The sequence below is a fragment of the Psammomys obesus genome, unplaced genomic scaffold (genome assembly GCF_907164565.1).
Source record: "Psammomys obesus unplaced genomic scaffold, mPsaObe1.curated_primary_1811, whole genome shotgun sequence".
In the NCBI taxonomy this organism is placed as follows: Eukaryota; Metazoa; Chordata; class Mammalia; order Rodentia; family Muridae; genus Psammomys; species Psammomys obesus.
In genome coordinates this window covers 7,283,960-7,304,224 of record NW_026586589.1, presented here as the reverse complement: position 1 = coordinate 7,304,224, position 20,265 = coordinate 7,283,960, and the positions used below count along the sequence as shown (strand labels likewise).

The 20,265-nt window shown below is 55.5% G+C and overlaps 1 protein-coding gene across 2 annotated transcripts in view; it reads left to right on the top strand.

Annotated features, from left to right (window-relative positions):
• Nucleotides 1-2,395: 2,395 nt before the first annotated feature.
• Nucleotides 2,396-20,265, top strand: part of Dlgap4 (DLG associated protein 4) — a 148,043-nt gene continuing 130,173 nt past the window's right edge. For both annotated transcript variants that reach the window (XM_055602198.1, XM_055602199.1), the window contains exon 1: nt 2,396-2,459. The gene's annotated coding sequence lies outside the window, so the exon portion shown is untranslated. The remainder of the gene's footprint in view (nt 2,460-20,265) is intronic.

Below are 20,265 nucleotides of genomic sequence, written 5' to 3'. Positions count from 1 at the left end.
ATGTCATCATGAGGCCATTATCCTGTATCTTAACTAAAATGAATTACAATGTCTGAATTACTGGTTTCTCTCGGAGAAGTTCCAGAATGTGGCCTCCCAGGGACTACTCTCCGACAGGGTGACCAGGGTGACCGTCGGCTGGTGCGGGGAAGAGCAGAGCCTGTGGGTCACACTCACCCTGTGCAGGCCCTGTGGACATCTGGGCTTGTGGCCCCTTCCTAAGGACACCTGTGGATTCTTTCTCTCGGTCCCACCGCGCCCCTGCGCAGACCCAGCAGTCTCTCTGGCCTTTCCTGCCTCCACCAGTCCCCACCCTGCTCAAGGACCAGCCGTGGCTCCCCCTCCCCTCCCTAGACAGCACTTGACTTTCAACCAGAAGTATTACCGCAACATAAATATATCTGGTTTACAAATGTCTGGATAGCAGCGTTGGAACAGACACTCACACGTGCACCCTCCGGCTTCAGAGCAGAAGTCATTTCAAGCACACAGAAGCCCCTGTCACACTCTCCTCCCCTGTCCCTCCGGCCACTCCTTGTCAAATCTGCTATTCTTTACCCCCATGAGTATTTTATACTTTACATACGCACGTGTCCCCAGATAACACAGCATTTGTGTTGTGTGTTTTCAAACTACGTGTCTGGCTCTTCCTGTCTGCAACTTGCTTTTTTAAAAACCCAATAATATCCTTTTTTTTTTTTTAATTTTAAAGATTGTATTGCATTCAGGCAAAGCTCACAAATCACAAAGCCCATCTCTGAGTCTTCACAAGCCAAGTGTGGGTTCTGTGATCCACCCTAACTGATGTTTTGAGGCCCATGGCATGGGGACAGCGTTTTGTGGTCACTGTTTGTCCAGACTCCAGACAACGGCTGTGACCAGCTTCTCATTTTTAGTCAGTGCTGCTGTGAGCATTGGTGAACCGGCGCTCTTCTGAGGCCTACACCTGCTCATTTTAGCCAATTCTCCAGAGGAAGGCCGCTGTCCAGCCCCATCAGAGGCTCCCAAATCCATGGAGGTCTTCCAAGCTATCTGAGGGCTCTTGTTCCACTCTCCTGGCTGCCTGAATCTACACTCTCCCCTTCACTCTCCTCCTCTAGGACTCCATACTGACCTCTCCCCTGCCCATCTTCCCCAGAGAGCAATCCCCTTCCGGCAGCATGGGTCATGGCCTATCTCTGGGCCAGGAGCTGCAGTTGCTGGGAGTCCAAGCAGCTCAGCACAACCGCAGGGGGAAAGGCAAGGCTGTTCTTGGCACGGGTGGGCCAGTAGTGTGAGAAGCTGGGACGTGGAATTGCCCTGGGTCTTGAGGGATGAGTAGGAGTTTGTCACCGAGATGGTGGGAGGACACTGCAGGCTTGTGGGGGGGGGGGGGAGTGGCTAGGACTAGAACAGCGGGATAAAGATGCGAGGAGGGTGGGCAGGCGGTGGAAAGAGAAGAAAGAGGGCTTTGAGGAGCCTTGATTGTACACCTAGCATTCTCCAGGGACAGCTGTGTGGGAGCCGGGGAGGAGGTGCATCCATTTGACACCTACTGAGTGCCTAAGGAGGGCTTACCTATACTCAATCTCTTCGGTTTCTTAAGGAGAGAGATGCTATGTTGTTCCCATTGTGCAGGTGGAAAAAACGGGCTCAGGAAGAGGCTTTCCAGTCCGTGGTCCCAGAGCCCCCAGGAGAGATAGGACAGGTGCCGGCCACGAATTCCAGAGCTGCGTTGGCCAGGTACCGCTGGCCAAAACACGGGTTCTGCAGGAAGCGGGTCACCGGGAGGGGGCACCCGATCCTAGAGGCAGGAACCCCAAACGGGAGGGGGGGGGAACGGAAGAGGGGTGAGAAGCCCGGCTCCCGCGGTGAGACCCAGACCAGCCTCATCTTTTCCGTGCCTCAGTTTCCCTACCGGACATGGAGCGCAGCCAAGGCCAACACACGTTCCTGCCGGCCCATTCAACAGCCCGGCTTTCCAAGTTGGCGCGCCACCGCGGCCGGCGCTGTGTAGCCTCGCTCCGGTAGCCTGCCCTCTCTGGACGACAGGTCGCCGATCCGCAAGCGCTCATTCCGCTACACACCCAGCGCCCGCGGCCGCGGCGCCCCTCCCCTCCCCAGGGTCGGCGGCGGGGACGACGCGCCGGGCCCCGAGCGGCCCCTGCGGTCCCCCGCAGCCCCGGGCCCCCGGCCGGATCCGCGCCTGGTTTTGAGCGCAGCCGCGCGGCCCCCTCCCCCGCGCGCGTCTCCCCGCCCCCCGCCCCCTCCCCGCCGCTCCCCGGGAGCCGGGGCCGCGCGGCTCCTCCTCCCGCAGCCGCATCTGGGGCGCCGCGCCGGCCGGAGGAGAGGCATGGGGCGCCCGCGGGCCGGGGCCGGGGCCGGGGCCGGGGCCTAGGCGGACGACGCTGCGAGCGGGCGAGCGGAGCGGGAGCGGCGCAGAGGCCGAGCGGACCGAGGCGGCCGAGCGCCGGGCACAGGTGAGCGCGCGGGGGTGGCACGCGTCGAGACCCTCCTCCGGGGCTCGATCCCGGGCAGCCAGCCCCCGGCCGCAGGCAGACCCCGGGACAGCCGCGCGCAGCGGCCGGGTCTTCCGGCTCCTCTGACGAGCGGCGGCGCCGGGGCCTGGAGCCTGGCGCGGGCCGGCCCCTCCGACGCTGCCGGCCCTCTCCCGGCCGGGGCGCAGGAGCCGCTCCGGGCCCTCCATCCGCAGGCGGCGGGCGGCGGCGGCCCCTTCCCGGCCGCGTGTCAGGGCGGCCGGGCTTCCTCGCCTTTTGCCTGCCGCACGCGCACCCCCTTCTCGGGCTGTCCCCGGGACCGGGCATCCAGGGAGGGGGCGGGCGACCCCGCGCCGCATCGCCCCCGGCGCGCTCGCGTGCCGGGGAGGGGCTGGGCGACCCCGGCACCTGGGCTGGGGGGGTGCTCACATGGCCACCGGAGGCCCCCACGTGCGGCGCCCTGCGGGAAAGGGGGTTCTCGTGCAGAGCGGGTGCAGGGTAGACCAGGTGGCTGCGGAGGCCAGCTGGGTCCAGATGTGCTGGGCCTGCTGGGAGGGCACATGTGCTACCTGGGCAAGTGACGGTCCCCGGGCCTTTTCGGGCAGAGCCTGCCTTGTCGGATTCCCCATCCAGCCCTTCATCCGCCTCCCTTCTCGCGTTCTTCCACGCTGCCTGTGTTGCGGAAAGGGGCTGTCGCTGACTGTTGATGTTGTGGGGGAAAATGAAATGGGGGAAGGGTGGTGGGTAGGTGGGAGGGGGGAAGGCCAGTCGTGGCGGAGGTAACCTGAGGATGGGCCACCCCACGCTTGGGGGTCAGTGCTGATGGCAGTGGGGTCCTAGCACCTCCACCTGCTTGGAAGTAGCAATGACGGAGGGGGAGGGGGCTGCAGTCCCCAGCCCCGAGGAGGCTGGGCTGCCCCGCCTCTACTCTTGGCACCTCCTGCGCGGTGGGGGAGGGTCCGGGTCCCTCGGCCTCCGTGGCTTCACTTGGAAGAGGACAGTGTTTTCTGCAAGGCTAGAGGTGATGGCAAGAGGCGGTACAGGACCATGTCGGAAAGCCTGTTGGAGGAGTCTGTAGAATTCTGCCCCTCAGGTGGCTGCCTGTCTCCCGCTCCTCCGGTATAGGGATGGGTGGGCTGCCCGGGCCGGGGCCGAGGGTGGCCCGAGGGGTCTGAGCCGGACTGTTGAGGACAGCGGGACTGGGTGGGGCCGCGGAGCTGGTTTCCGGGCTGACGGCTGAGGCTCGGATGTTAGGAGCCGCCGTTGGGGACCACCCTCCTCCTCAGCTGGGCTCCAGCCGCTGCTCAGCCAGCTCGGAGGATGTTCCCAGTAGCTTCTGAAGAGCTGTGCACGTGGGGCAGGCGGGTGTCCGTACTGGGGTAGGGGTGGGATAGAGTGCGGGGTTCTTCTGGAGCTGGGGAGTGCCTGGAGTGCCTGTGAGTGGTGTCCATGAAGCCCTGCTCCGTTTAGGCCAGGTGGAGCTGGGCTGGTAGGTGGGCAGGGCCCTGACTCAAGAGAAAGTGTGGGGTACCGTCCAGAACCGGGAGCCCAGGAAGCATCCTGCTGGTGTCAGCCGGAGAGAGAGCTGCAGGTTTGAGGGCTGTGCCCCGGGCGGTCGCAGGGCTGCCTGGCAGCGGAGCCTGCTGTTTTGAAAGCAGGCTGCGCAGCACTTAGGAGCTGAGGGTGGAACGGGTACTTGGAGCTTCCAGAGGACTCGGTGACGTACCTAGTGTGTCCAGGGCACCCACTGGCATCTTGTTAGGATTTTGTGGCTCACAGGCGTCTGGCCTCATAAATGTCAGTGTATCTACTCACGGAGGGATGTGGTCCGGTGCCCTTTATGCGGCAGAGGGCGGGTGGTCTCCCCTCCCATACAGCTCTAATCGATGGGGATGCGTTCATCTGAAGAAGCATTTAAGAACAGCATCCCCGGACTCCCGTGCACGTCAGTATTTTCATTTAAGCATTCTGAAATTCAAATGAATAAAATCTGACTTCAGATTTCTTTTTTCTTTCTTTTCTGTCTTTCTTTCCTTTCTTTCTGAAAGTATACAGTTGGTACCCAATAAATGCCACAGCCCCAGCCTGAAGCCCAGCCCCCTTCTCACACATGTCCCTGGGCTGCATCTTGTTCCCCAGCTCCTCTCACTCCGGCTCTGGTCTCCCTGGCTCCTGTGCAGTTCCTGGACTGTGTTTGAGTTTCCTTTCACCTCAGGTTCTTTGAGCACGCTGGGTCCTCTGCCCGCACCCCTCTCTCACACACACCCACTTCACCTACTTAAACTACTCCTGATCAGTCTGGCCTCATCCTAGGCATTGCTTTTGGAGAAAGCCTCCTCAGTGCCGAGGCCACTCGGCGTCCCTGTCAGCATCTCCACAGCCCCAGGACCTCTGCTTTACCCCCGGGGCCACAGTTCTGCACCATGCATGGCGCAGTGTGATTGATGTGGGAGGGGCAGTGCACACCTTCGAGGCAGCCTCCCTGCGCTGAGGACCGGGCTTGGCTGGCTGCGGGAACTTGCTCCTATTATTTATTTATTTGGTTTGAATGAGTGGGTGAGTGTGAGCTGCGCATTCCAAGTGGAGGGCTGGGCAATGGGCATGGAGGAGTCTTGGCTAGGTCCAGTTGCCCACATGACTGTCCCTACGGGTTCCTGCCTCCAGCTGGCTCTGTACCCCCAGAGGCATTTGGCAGACTTGTGGGAGTTATAGGTCTGTTGCCTCTAGAAGCCCAGTGTGTCCGTGGGAGTCCCAAGGTTCTGGCAGAGGCGGAGGCTGTGCTTGGGTAGGTCTGCATCTTCAGGCATCCCTGTGGGCCTGTGGTCTGGTCCCTCTTTCTGCGTGAGTCCACGTGTTCACATCAGTTGCCTACCTCATTACGCTTGTTGCATTTATGGGGCTATTAGCTTGTCCCTCTGGTTTCTTCCCTGCCGTCCCTTCTTTGGGCTACTCGGGTTTCCTGCTCTCTTCAGTGCTCAGGGCTGTGTCAGGCCGGGGGACACAGGGTCGGGTCAGATGAGATCTGCTATGTGAACTACAACCGTTCCTGTTCTGGGGAACCCATGCTGCCTGGTGCTGGAAACATCCCAGTGGGCATGTGCTGTCTGGGTTTGGAGGCCTCAGGGATTTGGGTGGGTAGAGAGCAAAAGAGCAGGACCCTGCTGGCTGAGGACCTCACCGACATTCGTAAGACCAGGAAGGCAGCCAGTGTCCTAATCCGAGGTGGCCCTCCTGCGTGACTCTTGGGTGGCTGCTTCCGTGGGCACTATGGGCACAGGATGGGGCCTGCAATGCTCTCGTAGGTTTGGAGGGCTGCATATGCACAGGCCCAGGCCTGTGGGCCAGAGTTCCTCCTGATAGATGACCCTGCCACTGAAGAGGTGAAAGGGGCTGGCTCAGGGAGAGACGACACCGTTAGGTGACCTCTGACTGGGTACCCGATGGGAAAGGCTGTTACCCAGCAGGGCTTGCTATGACACTCCATTGGGCTCTTGTGGTTGGTCTCTGAGCCACACATGACTACCTTTCTTTTGTATGTGTGGTTTATGGTGTCTGTGTGTGTGTGTGTGGGGGGGTGTTGCTGATTCTCTCTGTCCACCTACTCAGCAGTCTCCTGGCAACAACCTCAGGCCAAGACTGGAGCCTTTAGGGTATGTTCCGCACTCTGCAGATTACAGGACACATTTAATTTCCACATTTTCTAGCTATCTCCTTGGTCAGAACGAAGAGGAAATACCTTCATTTGACTGATGAGGAAACTGAGATGCAGGGGTTGCTCAGAGGCTGGAGATTAGGCCCACAGGCCAGGAAACCCAGCCACTGGGCCCTCGGGGTAGCCATTGTATCAGGGCCTCTCTGGAGTAGATGGCACATCACTTCCTGAGCCGAGGAGCAGCCTGGATCCTTCTGTGCTGGGTTTCGCAATGCCGCCTCCTCCCCACCGAGCTGTCTGACGTGGCCTTTTCAAAAACCCAAAATGAATGGAAGCACATTTTGTTTGGAGAATTTTGCTACACCCCTCACCAGGGCTGGTTGCAAAACCAGGCTTGGGGATCCCTGCTAATGTTGACGATGATAATAATAATAACAGCCGTTATCAGCAGCTGGCAGTTAAAAACAACTCTCTGCTTAACAAAGCATCATTGACCATCTCTCAGAACTAAGTGTGGCTGGCTCAGGGCCTGCTAGTTAGTAATACTGACTCCAAGCATCCACCGTCTGCTTCAGCCTCTGCCATACCCTAGTCTTACTAGCCCCATTTTACAGGTGAGGAAACTGGACACTGAGAGTTTTAAGCAAGTGGACTAAGGTCCCATTGATGGTGAAGCCCTAATACCAGGATTTGGATTTAAGTTAGTGAGCTTAGAGTCTCACCTGAGCCCATCATCTGGGGACCCTGAGGTTCCCATTTGTTCACCAGCAAGCAATGGGTGGGGCATGAGCCTGTGGGGATCAACTGCAGTAGGGTCGTTGATGGCTTTGGGGAGCCTGGCCATACCCACTGGAGGTGGATCCCCACCTGGTACAGGCAAGCAGCCTGAGGCATCGCCGGGTCATCAGCAGAGGCCACGTCTCTCAGCCCTGCAGTAGGCCTGGTCTGAGTCCTGACTGCCGTGGCCCCATGATATGGGGGCTGCCAAAAGGGGCTGTGACCCACCCTTAAGACTTTCTGAAGGGGTGAAGAGGCTGTATGGGTGGAAGTGACCGCCTCTGCCAGCCGGACCACCGAGAAGAGCTGGTTCCCAGGACCTTTCAGTGCAGTGGGCCGGGAGGGACCCAGCTCCAGGAGTGGCATCGCATGGGCAGAGGGGCATTTGGTGCCCTAGAGGGGTCACCATGAGAAAGCCCAGGATGGGGTCAGAGTGAGTCTGATGATACAGAAGAGGGGGCAGAGGCATATACATGGAGCAAGACCTGCTGATACATAAACTGAGTGCCTGCTGTATACACAGCATTGTGTGGGGCCTGGGACAGAACTATGAAACTGTTCTGATGGAGGTTTCACACAATGCACCCCAAGAGCTGGTCTTGGGTTCTCGAGCACTTGGCCTCCGGACTTAAGTGTTTGTGTCTGGGTAGAGCCGGGCTCCTGGTGGGTCCCAGCGTGTGTGCTGGGTGCCTGAGGGGCTGTGAGAAGGACGGTGAACTGCTCGGTGCTCTGTTGCTGCATTTCCTGACTCAGGGCTGCACCTCTCCAAGCTCCGTGGTCTCCATCTCTTTTGTGGGGTGCCCTCTGAGTCTTTGCCAGCTCTGCTCTCTTTAACTGCAGGGGTGAACTGAGCTAGACTCCCCCACCCCCCAAGGAGGTATCAGGAGTCTTGTGTTATGTTCTCACCCTGACAGCTGTCTGGCTTCCCCACCACCCTCTGTCTCCTAACCCCTGCCAGAGGGAGGGGGCTTTGCCTCCCACCTAGTGCGGGCTGACTGGGTGCTGTGAGAGTGACGTGGCCATGGACTGTGGAGTACAGCTTGGAAACGGGGATCAGGTTTGCTAAAAACGGGGGCAAGTTTCTTCCCACCACCCCGGCACCCCAGCTGCCTGCCTGCCTCCCCCAGCTCTTGCCAAGGCCAGCATCCTTAGCTCTGCTAGCTCAATCCCCAGAGAGCTGGAGCTCACTGGAGGCCCTGAGTGCCATGGCCTTGCTGGCCCCCAGGCTCCCGTGTCCTCCTTTGCTCGGTAGCTTGGACTGTGTGGGCCAGGCTCTGGGTTCTGTGGCTTTGTGGAGGCTGCCTGGCTGGGTGCAGTCAGCCTGGGGTAGAAATGGCTTCCAAGCCCTATGCCACCAGTGCTTTCTGTGCGTGAGGGAGAGGGATAATGTGCTCATCCCTGTTCTTGATGGAGGAAATTGGGGCTTGGAGGGAGGGGCACCGAGCCAGTGGGTGGTGGAGTAGGGTTTGACCCAGGCATGTGTACCTGACAGTCCAGGCAGAAAGGTAGGGCCCAGCCAGAGGCCACCTGATCACTGGGCTTCTGCGTCGTCTCTGGTCTCAGTTTCCCCCTGTGCGTTTTGGGAGTTGAAAGTAGTGCGGAGTGGCCTCACCCAGCTCCAGGCCCCATGCGGTGCTGCTGTGGTCACAAGTTGGGAAGTGTCGGCATCTCACACCTTTCCTTCTCAGGGACTTGCCACTTCTGGGCTGTGAGGGATTCCTAGAGGACTGGGCACTTGTGAGACTTCCCAGGGAACCGTGTGGAAATGGCAGAGGCAGGCAGCGCTGGGTGGCCCCAGGGGTCCCGGTCAGCCAGGTCAGGCCTATTTCTGCTTGTGTGGGAGTTTCAGCTGGCCTTCCGGGCTCTCTGAGAGAGCGAGCGCAGTGATGGGGACGTGCAGCCGCCCTGGCTGCCCGTGTTGGCCATCGCATGTGCAGTATGTTTGTGTGTGTGTGCGCGTGTAGTATGTCGGAGGTAGGTCTGTGTGGGGCATGTACTCTGTGATGTGTGGGGAGGTAGGTGTGTGGCGTGTGGCATGTATGTGTGTCTGTGGCGTGTGTGTGGCGTGAGGTGCAGCTCACCTGGTGTGTATATATGGTTGTGGAGATGGCATGTGTGAGGCGTGTGGAGAGACGAGCGTGGTGTGGCTGTCTGGTGGGTATGTGTGTGACATGTAGGGAGGTGGTATGTATGTGTGATGTGCGATGTGGGGTATGTGAGAAGGTGTGTTTGGCATGTGTGTACAGAGTGTGAAGTGTGGACAGATGTATGTAGGATGGACGGATGGCGTGTGTGCGGGCAAGGGTGACGGGACTGTGTGTGGTGTGCATGCTGTGTGTGGAGGCTTCGCATGGTACGTGTGGGCCGTATGTGTATCTGTGACATAGTGTGAGGGAGTGCCCTGGCCTGTCGCGGGTGTATGTGTGTCAGATATTGCACCCTGACCCCGGCCAGGCTTTTGTGTATTGTTGGGTCGTCTTGACACAAAGACAGGGATAATGTAGCCACATCATGCCTTGGGGCTTAGCTCCTCTTTCCTATTCCCCGAGTATCCACTCAGCAAACACGTGGCAAGTGCCCGCTCTGTGCTGGGCATACACTGGGAACAAGTGGCTGGGCCGGGCCCTGCCCTGCAGAGCCGAGGTCCTCTTGGGAGGCCTGCAGTCGTTACATAACCTTCCGGATGAATGTAACCTCAAGGCGGTGACAGGCGGGCTGCCCCGCAGAACACCGAAGCTAGTCAGGCCTCAGGGTGGACTGTCCCCAGGAAGTGACCTGAGTGAGGCTGGGAAGGTTGGTACAGAGTCCCGAGGTAGGGGCAGTGTGGAATGCCAAGGTTGCAGCGTGGAGAGACCAAGGAGGACTTGGTATGAGTTAGGGTCAGGCTGGGCCACGTGGTCTTACTGGCTGCAGAAGTCTGCTGACATGTGAAGGAACTGAGGTAGGGAGAGGTGAAGCCATGTGGGCAGGACTGAAGATTTGGTGGAATGTGGACTGGTAGTCTACTGGGGTTGACCCCGGGGAGCCCTTGTCCACCTCTGTGCTCCAGGACATTTGAGTGGGTCTCCTAATGTGCAGCAGAAACTGGGGGACCCTCTCCAGCCTCTCCTATGTGGATGCTTCTCAGTGAAAGAAACTAGGGAGCCACAGATGGCTCCAGAGCGGGGCAGGCCCACAGTACTCTTCTGGCCAGCAACTGCCAGGTTTCCCGGCATTGGCATGGAATGTTGGCTGCCTGCCCACCTGCCATGGCCAAGACCAAAGCGGGCCAACCTCTGCTGACCCACTCTGCACTCCCTCTGCTGATGCCGGCCAGGGCAGGGGCACAAGTAGTGGGCAGCCTGGGAGCTGTCACCATGGCCCGCCGGGGCCCAAAGTTTCCAGGAAGCATTTGCAAGGCTGGATTTGATGAATGGCAAGATGGTTCCCGGAGTTCAGCAGAGAGGCAGCCTTCTCTCTGGATCCCTTATGGAGGGGCCTAGGGTTCAACGACAAAGAGGAATTTGGGCTCCTCCTGCAGCCCAAGGCAGCCAAAATGCTTCCCAGATGTTCTGTCAGGTCTGCTTCCGTGTCTCACACTCAGGCAGTTTATCTGATGTAGGAGCGCACGCAGCTGCTGTCAGCGCGGTGGGCCCTCAGCCCTCAGCATGACGGTCAGCGTGCTCTGTCACTGGTCTCTCAAAGCCACCCTTCTCCTTCCACAGTTCCACATGAGGACTAGGGTATATATTCTGTGTCCTCTGGCCTTCTAGACCCTGGCTCTACTGTCCCCTTAGCCTGGGAGACCCTACCCTGGCTGACTTCATGTATCCCCTCACCCCACAGCAAGGTAGGCTGGGGGAGGGGCATGCAGAAACCCTTCCAGTCTGATGGCAGCACCTCAGCACTACCACGCACCCAGTCAGGAGTGGTGCCCAGGCACTGTGGAGCCTAGCAGTGCATGCAGGTGCAGCTGCCTGGAGAGGTCAGGGCGGGGGTGGCTGCCTGAGTGGGTAGCCACAGGCCAGCGCCACACAGCTGTCCATGCACTGTGTCCTTTGTAGCCCTGTCTCTGTTCCTCTTCCAGCCTTGGGAACCCTTTCTGGAGGCCAGTCCCTCATCTGTCCTGGTACCACAGGGTTTAAGGCTAGCGGGCTGGTCGCTGTCAAGCTGGCCTAGAGGTCAGAGCTGCCTTTCCAACCTGGGAAAAGCCATAATCTGAAGATTGTTCCCAGGAGCAATTTTTTTTTCTTCCCTTCCCCCTTTACCCACTCCCCCTGATTCCTTGCGTTAGTGTCTTGCTTAGTAGTCTAGACTGGCCTTGAACTTGCTGTTTAAGTCAGGCTGGCCTGGAACCTGAGGTCTTCTCGTCTCAGCCTCATGGGTCTGGGATTACAGGCTTGTGCTACCACACCTGGCCTCATTTCTTGTTCTTGTCCTTTAAGCCCTGTGTGTGGCCTGTCTGTTCCTGCAGCTGCTGTACGCTCTCTGAGGCAAACACCCGCTTGTGCCAAGGACTATGCCAAGGATTATTTTAGGCCTGGCGGGCATTCATCTTCAGTCCCAAACGGTGACAGTCAGGACTGTTTGAAGATGGACACAGGGCACCTGTAGCTTGGTGCTGGTGCACAGTGGTCTCTGAGGATCAGATCTGTCTGTGGGCCTCTCCACCACCATGAGGAGGAACCCAGGGCCAGTGAGGCGGGCAATAGTACTCTCGTGGTGGAATAGTGGTCCTGGAAGTAGGGCCTGTCTTCTCCTAGGCCCAGGAGCCAGTGTCCCCTTGGGTAACCAATTCTCCATCCATCCACCCACCCACCCACCCACTCATTCATTCATTTCTTCATATATTCTCTCTCTCTCTTCATTAGCTATCTATTGTTTTGGAGCAGGACTCTGAAGCTTGCAGTTGAAAGCCATCTTACATAGATGTCCTCCTATCCAGGACACCTCCAGGAGCTACCTGAGGGACCCAGTGAAGCCCCAACATGACCATGTCAAGAAGCAGCATGGCACCTGGGTCAGAGCATGGCATTGTTTCTTGAATGACTCTGGGCACATGAAAAGTGTCCTCTCAGGAGGGGAAACAAGGCCATGACAGAAGGTGGCGTGCCCGAGGTCACCTAGCAGCTGGTGGTGGAGTGGGGTTTGAACTGAGCCCATTTAGCTTCAGAACCCAGCACTGGCCAGGCCGAGAGTGGGTCAGGACACGGTTGGCTGGGGAGATCGTGGGCTCCTTCAGTGTGGTGTCCACAGCAGGCCATTTCTGCTCAACTGTTTTCGAGAATAGAATTTTGTTTGTTGGTTTGTTTGTGTGTTTCCTGGTTTTGTTTTAAATAGAGAAAGTAAAAAGGAATGGAGGAGGCAGGGCACTCAGTCCCAAGAACCGTGGGAAACCAAAGTCCGAGCCTCCAGGAAGCAGCCTCCAGGAAGCAGCCGCCAGAGCTTGAGCACCCTGAGGAAGTGAGGTGATTATGAGGGTCTGTGAGTTAGAGTCTAGCTAGGTGTGCCAGCCTCGTGACAGGAACAACTCTTAGCCTCAGTTTCTCCTTTTGTACTCCAAAGAGTGACAGTGGCATGCCTGCCCTCAAGGCTTGATCATGAGTGAAGTGGGCTCCCGAGGGCCAAGGTGCCTAGAACAGAGCCTGGGGCCTAACAGGCGCCTGGGAAATGGCTGGTATGCTCCAGTGCCCGAAGAAGGCCCTGGGCTTCCCCAAGAGACCGGCTAGAGAAAGAGGACCAGAAAGCGAGCACTCTGAGAGCTGGTGAAAGCGAGGCAGGGGTCAAGATGGGCTGGAACCACAAGATCCCTGACTAAACCCTGTGCTTTGTGGAGGCTCTCTGTAAGAGCTTCAAGAAGGAAAAGAGAATTCTTGGAACCATCAGAGTCCCTAGCAAGCCTAGGAACCAGAATGCCTGTACCTTACCACCCCCAGGCCGCTCTGGGACCCTCTTGGAGGCCTTCCCTCCCTGGAACCCTCCTAATTTGGCTGGCCTGGTTTGTGCATGGCCCACATTCCAGGCAGCAGCTTTGGGCGGGAGGGTAGGCTGTGAGCCTTTGCTTGGAGGGCCTCTGCCAGACCCAGGCCTGACCTCAGTGTCTGGGGAACCTCCCTCTCCCAGGAGCTAACAGCTGTAAGTGGTGAGCAGGTGGTCCAGTTTTCCCAGCGCCCAGACCTCCTGCCAGGAGCCCCCTGCCCCATTTGGGCAGCCTGCCTTGGGAAGCAGGTGTATTCAGGCCACACACTCTCTGTACAGATTCCGTGTCAACGGTGCTTGTCAGGGGCGGGGAGGCAGGGCTGTGTGCAGCCACACCTGGAACAGTATCCCAGCCTTCCCGAGCTGTGAGCCAGGCTATTGACTGCTCCAGGGGACACTGGTGATGGCCAGTGTGAGGCTGAGAGGGGTCCTCAGCTGAGGGTGAGTGGACCTCCTCCTTTCTCCCTGTCCCCTAAGGCTCCATCTCTCTGACCCTTCATAATCAGGTCACAAACAAATCCAGCTATTTGCTCCCTGCCTGTGCACCACCTCTGAGCTCTCCAGTCCACTGCTTCATCTCAGAACCCACGCACTTTCTGCCTAATGAGGCGTCATGGTCTCCGTGGACCAAATGCTAGAGACATGAAGGTGAGGACCTCCACACTGCTCAAATCTTAGTCCAGGAGAAGGCTCAAAGACATCTGAGATAACCCAGGGTACCTGTTGACATTAGGGGGACGTCCTCCAAGGAGCCCCAATATGTGGTGGTAGAGGAATGTTCTGTGCTGAGGCCTGGGACTTAAGCTGAGCGAGCCAAAGGCCTGCCAAAGGCTGGAGACAGCGGTCCTCTGCCTGCCGGAGGGCTCAGCAGGTGTGAAGACCCACAGTACAGAGAGGGCTGGGCTGATGGTAGGAGGGGAGAGCCGGAACGCAGGCAGGTAAGCAGGCTGGGTCTTCGTGAGCCCCAAATGCTAAGCTGAGGGGTTCAGTGAAAACTCACCTGGCCCTGAGGAGCGGTGGGTTGAGTTCTCGGGGCGGATATGGCCGGGTCAGGTGCAAGCATGGCTGGGTGATGGTCACTGCTCCTCCCCATCCCCCTGCTGCTCTCCAGGCTGCCTGGACTCCCACAGCAGATGCACTGGGCCAGTCTGGCCAGCTGGGAATCAGAAATAGCATGCACGTGCTCAGCGAAGCGGCCCCCCCCCCCCCCCAGCGCCTTTCAGTTGCGCCTGCCCGAGTCAAGGACGGCTCAGCGCTCGAGAGCTGGGTGACCTTCTCCCTCCCGTTTATTAATACACCACCCACTGGGGCTTCAGCAGAGTGAGGAGAGTGAGAGCAGGAGGCTGGAGGACAGCAGGTTCTGGTCCCTGACAAGGGAAGTGCCAAGGCTCAGAGTCCTGTCCGCCAGAAGGATGCCGGGATGGATGGAGACAGCGTACCCACCTGCCGTCCCCTCCTCTTGCCACCATTCATTGGTAGCGGCCCTTTAGGTGTCTCTTCATCAGTCTCCCTAGCAGGTGTATTCATTCTTGAATACCCATCCTGTGCCAGGCCGGGTGGTGGACAGGGACTTTGGACACTTGGTGTCCCTTGGGGAGTGGAGCCATACTGAGGCTCCAGCTGGGAGGCAGCAGGAACTGGGGCTTCTGCCTGGGGTCACAGAGGCTTCTTGGGGGAGGTCACCCTTGAGCTGAGACCTAGAGGATGAAGAGGCACCCACACAGGACCAAGAGGAACACTGCTAGAGAGGGTTCCCCAGGTACGCAAATAGAAGTGAGGGGGTCCATGTTGCCAGGAAATAGGGGGAAGGCGGGACTGAGTGAGCGTTGGGGGAAAGGTGGTTTGCAGCCTGGTGGGCTGTTGTCAGGGCTTGGGCATTTCCATGAGGCCCCGATGACTTCAGAGTCCTCAGCACCCTGCCTTAGTGGCAGTCCCCATTCAGAAGACCCTGTGAAATGAAGGGCATGCCAAAGCGCTTGGGGTAACAGGCTGGTCATAGCGGCTGCCACCAAATGGTGTTGCAGGTGATACTGGCATTCTCTGCGGGTGAAGTGCAGATGTGCGAGTGGTTTTACATAAAATGGGGCCACATTAGTTCCGTTTTTCTGTAGCTGCTTTTGCTGCTTCTCAGAGACTCACTGAGTCTGTGAGTTGGGACAGTGAGCGTCTTGCTTGCACCGACCTCAAGTGTCCTGTCCAGCATGGTGTGGCCACCACACCCAGCTCTTGAGGAAGCCCCAGCCCTCGGAGCACCCAGAATTCCGTTCTAGACCTTGCAAAGGGGTGCTTGTCCGGCTGCCTTTCCTTATGCTCTGTCTGGGCGCTCCCTCACTGCTGTCTGGACTGGTTCTTCGCTGAGCGGACCACTGGGCATCACGGCTGCTGCTGCTGCTGCTGACAGGCTGCCTGGTTACCTCCGGCAGTGACTGTGGACAGCGCCCTTTTGAACTTTCCTCCACATGCCAAGTGCCTTTTTCCTCCACTCTGCCTAAGTGCAAAGGTGTTTATAGAGTGTCCAGCCAGGGCACGCCCATCTTTGGTAGGGACACCCACACAGTCTTCTCAAGTGCTTGTGCTGATAAATTCCCACCTGCAGAGGGACTTCAGCTCCATGTCCTCACCAACATGCCAACTCCAGGTTTTTCCCCTGTCAACTGCAGACACCCTACTGTGTGGCTAGGCCTCCTCATGCCAGGTCCTAAGTGTGGGCAGTAAGTTATTGCCATGTTAAACAAATAAAAGCAAACAAACTAGAAAACAAATATGTTGGGCTGGAGAGATGGCTCAGAGGTTAAGAGCACTGGTTGCTCTTCTAGGGGTCCTGAGTTCAATTCCCAGCAACCACATGAAGGCTCACGACCATCTATAATGAGATCTGGTGTCCTCTTATGGCATGCAGGTAGAATACTGTATACATAATAAATAAATAAATAAATTTTTTTTTTTTAGAGAATAAGTAAAGGTTTTGCTTTTGCAAAACCATTTAGATAGGGTCTCTCCGTATAGCCCTGGTTGTCCTGGGACTCACAGAGATCCACTTGCCTTTGTCTCTGGAGAGCTAGGATTGAAGGCGTGCACCATTATACCTGGCTAACTAATGAAGTGTTAATAAATAAATTAATTCAGTGCATTGACTAATGAAAGAATAAAAAAATTAAAAAGAAACTAGTAAATAAACATTCAAAATAAAGTAATGCTTATAAGGACACCCTCCAGCAGGTAGATCTTTGTGAGTTCAAGGCTAACCTGGTTTACAAAGTCCAGGACAGCCAAGGCTACACGGAGAAACCCTGTCTCCCAAAACCAAAACGAAAACTACACCTTATGTAATTTCTTGTATGTGTCTGTGTGTATGTGCTCATGCCACAGCAGGCATGCACAGGTCAGAGGGCAGCTGGCAGGAGAGGGTACTCTCCTCCCACTATGTGGATCCTGAGAGTGGAACTCAGGTTGTCAGGCACCTTTTCTTGCTGAGCCATCATCTTGCCTGCCCAAGACTTTTCTCCTCCACGGTGGAGGTGACTCTCCAGGAATGCCTGTCTCACTCCTGTTCCCCCATGCCCTGCTCCGTCTTGGGTGGGAACACATCCCTCTCACTAAGCGCGGCTCCACTCTCCCCAGGGGGAGACGATTTAATCCTGGTGATGGAGTGGGAACAAACCTGGAGCTGATAAAAGCGGCAGAGTCGTGGGCTCTGGGCTGTGCGCGTCACGTCTGAGCAGGAGTGATTTAGAATGGCATCACCCTGCCCCGTGTCGGCGTCTGGGTATAGTTATCTCTGAGCGGTGGCACGAGGCTTGCGGCGTTCTGGAAGTAAACGGTTATGGAGGTGTGAACAGACGAGTCTTAAAATTTCAAGACAATTTTAGAAGCTTTACGTTGACAGAGCCCTCGAAGGTATGCCAGCTTAATCTCTATTCCTGGTGGGACCTTGATTTATCTGCTTTTAAAAAAGTGTATTGAGGTATAATTGATGTGTAATAGGCCATACAGATGTAGCATTCCCACCACCACCCGAAGTTTCCTTGTCATCCTGTGCAATCTTCCCTTTGCCTACCCTCCTCCCACCTGTCCCCCTCCCCACCTGTCCTTCCCTCCTCCCCATCTTTGCCCTCCCTCCTCCCCATCTTTGCCCTCCCTCCTCCCCACCTTTGCCCTCCCTCTTTCCCACCTGGCCCTTCCTCCTCCCACCTGGCCCTCCCTTCTCCCCCCCTTTGCCTTCCTCCTCCCACCTGGCCCTCCATCTCCCAAGCAAGGATCTGTTTACATTTCCTAGACTTCTAGATAACTGGAATGGCGCACTTCTGCAGTCTTTGTCCGTCATCCTTCTCTTGAGGTTACTGATTGGAGATGCTGCAGCGTCCTGGGCCAGCCCTTTCTCTTCCATAGCCATGGAGTGGGTGTGCCATCATTTATTTACCGATGGGCATGCGGGTTTGTTTCCGGTGTGAAAGCATCACAAAGCCTCTTAGGGACAGTTATAGCCAAGTCTTCCTAGGAATCTTCACTTCTCTCAGGCAAATACCTAGAAGAGCAGCCGGACAATATGGCAGGCATGTGCTTCGAGTTTTAAGAAGCTACCTTTTTAGGTCCAGTTCCTCCTCAGCCCCTCAGAACTGACTTGAGGTTGACGTGCTCAGCCTGTGGCTTCAGGCGTTCTGTGGGTGCAGTCCCTCACACAGCGTTAGCTCTCAGTTCCTTAGTGACCAGTGCGTGGAACATCTTGTCATCCACTATGTGTCTTCTCAAGCTTGAGTCTTTTCTCCTTGATTTTCCCCCCTTATGGAGGCCTGAGGGCTCTTTCTGTATTCTGGATGCAAGTCCTGTAAAAGATGTGTGAACACAGTGCTTTTCCCAGTTTGAGGCCTGCGTGATCATTTCTTTAAGAGTATGCCAAAGGGAGATGGTTTCAATTCTGATGGAGCCCAACTTTTCAGTGCGTTCTGTGACAAATTGTATCCAATGCTGTCATAGCTAAGAGTCTTTTTCCTAACCCCAGATCATCATGGTTTCCTCTACAGTTTTTTGTTTTTGTTTTGTGTTGTTTTGAGACAGGGTTTCTCTGTTTAGCCTTGGCTGTCCTGGGATTTGTATACCAGGCTGGCCTCGAACTCACAGTGATCCATCTGCCTCTATCCCCGAGTGCTGGGATTATAGGTATGCACCATGACGCCCAGCTCATTCTCTACAGTTTTGGGTTTTTTTTAGTTTTAGAGTTTTTATTAAATTTGAAATTAATTTTATTTTAGTATATGGATGTTTTGTCTTCATGTATGCTTGCGTACTGCATGTATTCCTGATAGCCAGAGGTCAGAAGAGGGCATAGATCCCCTGGGATTGGAGTTACAGATGGCTATTAGCTACCACGTGGGTGTTGGGAACTGAACCCTGGTTTTCTGGAAGAGCAACCAGTGCTCTTTGTTGCTGAGACATCTCTCTAGCCCAGTTGTAGGTGGTCCGTGTTTTAATTGTTCTGTGTAATGTATAAGTCTCGTTTAAAACAAGTTTCACGTGTTACGTAAGAAATGTACCTTTAATCCAGTAGTTGAAAAGCTGTTCTGGGGATGGTGAGATGGATATGAGAATAAGGAAGCCTCTAAGCCTGACAACCCGAGCTCAATCTCTGACCTCCTTGTGAGCACTCTGGTGCATAGCGTGCATGCGTAAAGTAAATAAACAAATGCTTCTTGTTATTGGTTAAGAAGCTCACTTGGTTCCAATGCATCCTTTGTGTTCTTTTGTCAAAGATCAGTTACCCAGGGTACCAGGCTTCTGATGAAATCTCCAGCAAAACAAATATAAACAAAATAGGGTGGGGGGGAGAAAAAGGGAGAAAAAGGGAGAGAAAAGGAGGGAGGGAGAGAGAGAGGGAGAGGGAGAGATTGATTGATTGTTTGATTGATTGATTAATTTTTAAAAATCAGTTGTTCTGGAGATGTCCCTCAGTTAGCAGAGCCTGGCCTGCACAAAACCCTGAGTTTGATCCCCAGGCACCACATAGACCAGGCATAGTGTCCAAGACTAATCCCAGCACTCAGGAGGTAGAGGCGGGAGGGTCAGAAGTCGAAGGTCATGGGCTGTAGAGATGTTTAGGCTGCTACACCTCTGTTGGCTCACAACTGCTTGTAACTCTTGCTCCAGGGCACGATGCTCTCTTGTGGCCTACACAGGCAGCTGCACACATGTGTTCATACATAGACATATACATGTACACATAATTATTTTTTAATTTCAAAAAATGTTCATGGTCGGCTGGGTGTGGTAGCACACACGTTTAACTCCAGCAAATCAAGAGACAGCCTGAAACTGTCCATAACTCTAGTTCCAGGGGATTCAATGCCCTCTTCTGGCCCCTGAGGACACCAAACATACATGCAGTGCACAGCATGACATTCAGACAAAGCATTCATACACATAAAATAAAAATAAATCTTTTAAAAGATGTCTGTATTGTTTAGGTGCTCTTTCTCCTCAAATAGATCCAAAGAGTTAAATCAGGTGGATTTCTGTGAATTCAAGGCCAGCCTGGTATACAGAGTGAGTTCTAGGACAGCCAGGGTTATTACACAGAGAAACCAAAAAGAAAAAAAAAAGCTCAAGGTCACCCTCAACTACATGGTAAGTTTGAGGCGAGGCTGGGTTACATGAAAGACTGACTGAAAAAAAAAATCAGCTATTCATGTGTATATGAGCCTGTTTCTGGCCTCTCTTCTGTTCTGATGTTCCATCTGTCTGTCTGTAGTGGTCTTTACCTGGATGTCAGGCCCTCCAACTTTGCTGTTCTTTGCCAGGGTTGCTTTGGCTCCTCTGGGTTCTTTGCCTTTCCATGTGAGTTCGAGAATTAATTTATCAGTTTTTATGTGTATGAGTGTTTTGCCTGATTATTATTCTGTGCACTGCATGTCCTCAGAGGCCTGGTGTCCTCAGAGGCAGGAAGAGGGGACTGAATCCCCTGGAACTGGAGTCATGGGCAGTTGTAGGCCACCGCGAGGGTACTGGGAACTGAACCCAAGTCCTCTTTTGCTCTTTACGTGCTAAAGTTTATCTACCTATCTATCCCAGCACTGATATTTTAAACCAGTGGGCAGTGTTTCTCAGGTTTTATTTTATTTATTTTGTTGGTGGAGAGGGGTCAAACCCAGGGCTCTTGCATGCTTTTTAAACTTCGTGTATTTTGGTTTTTCATTTTTCTGTGCTTTCACTCCTTTGCTCAGTCTTACTCTATTTCGATGCTACTCTAGGTGGTGTTTAGGAGATTTTTTAAAGAGTGTTCATGGCCAGTACAGAAATAAGTAAGCTTTTATGTTCTGCTCTTGTGTCTTGTTGTACTGAGGAGCTGACTGGCTGTTGTAGCTGTGTGTGTGTGTGTGTGTGTGTGTGTGTGTGTGTGTGTGTGTGTGT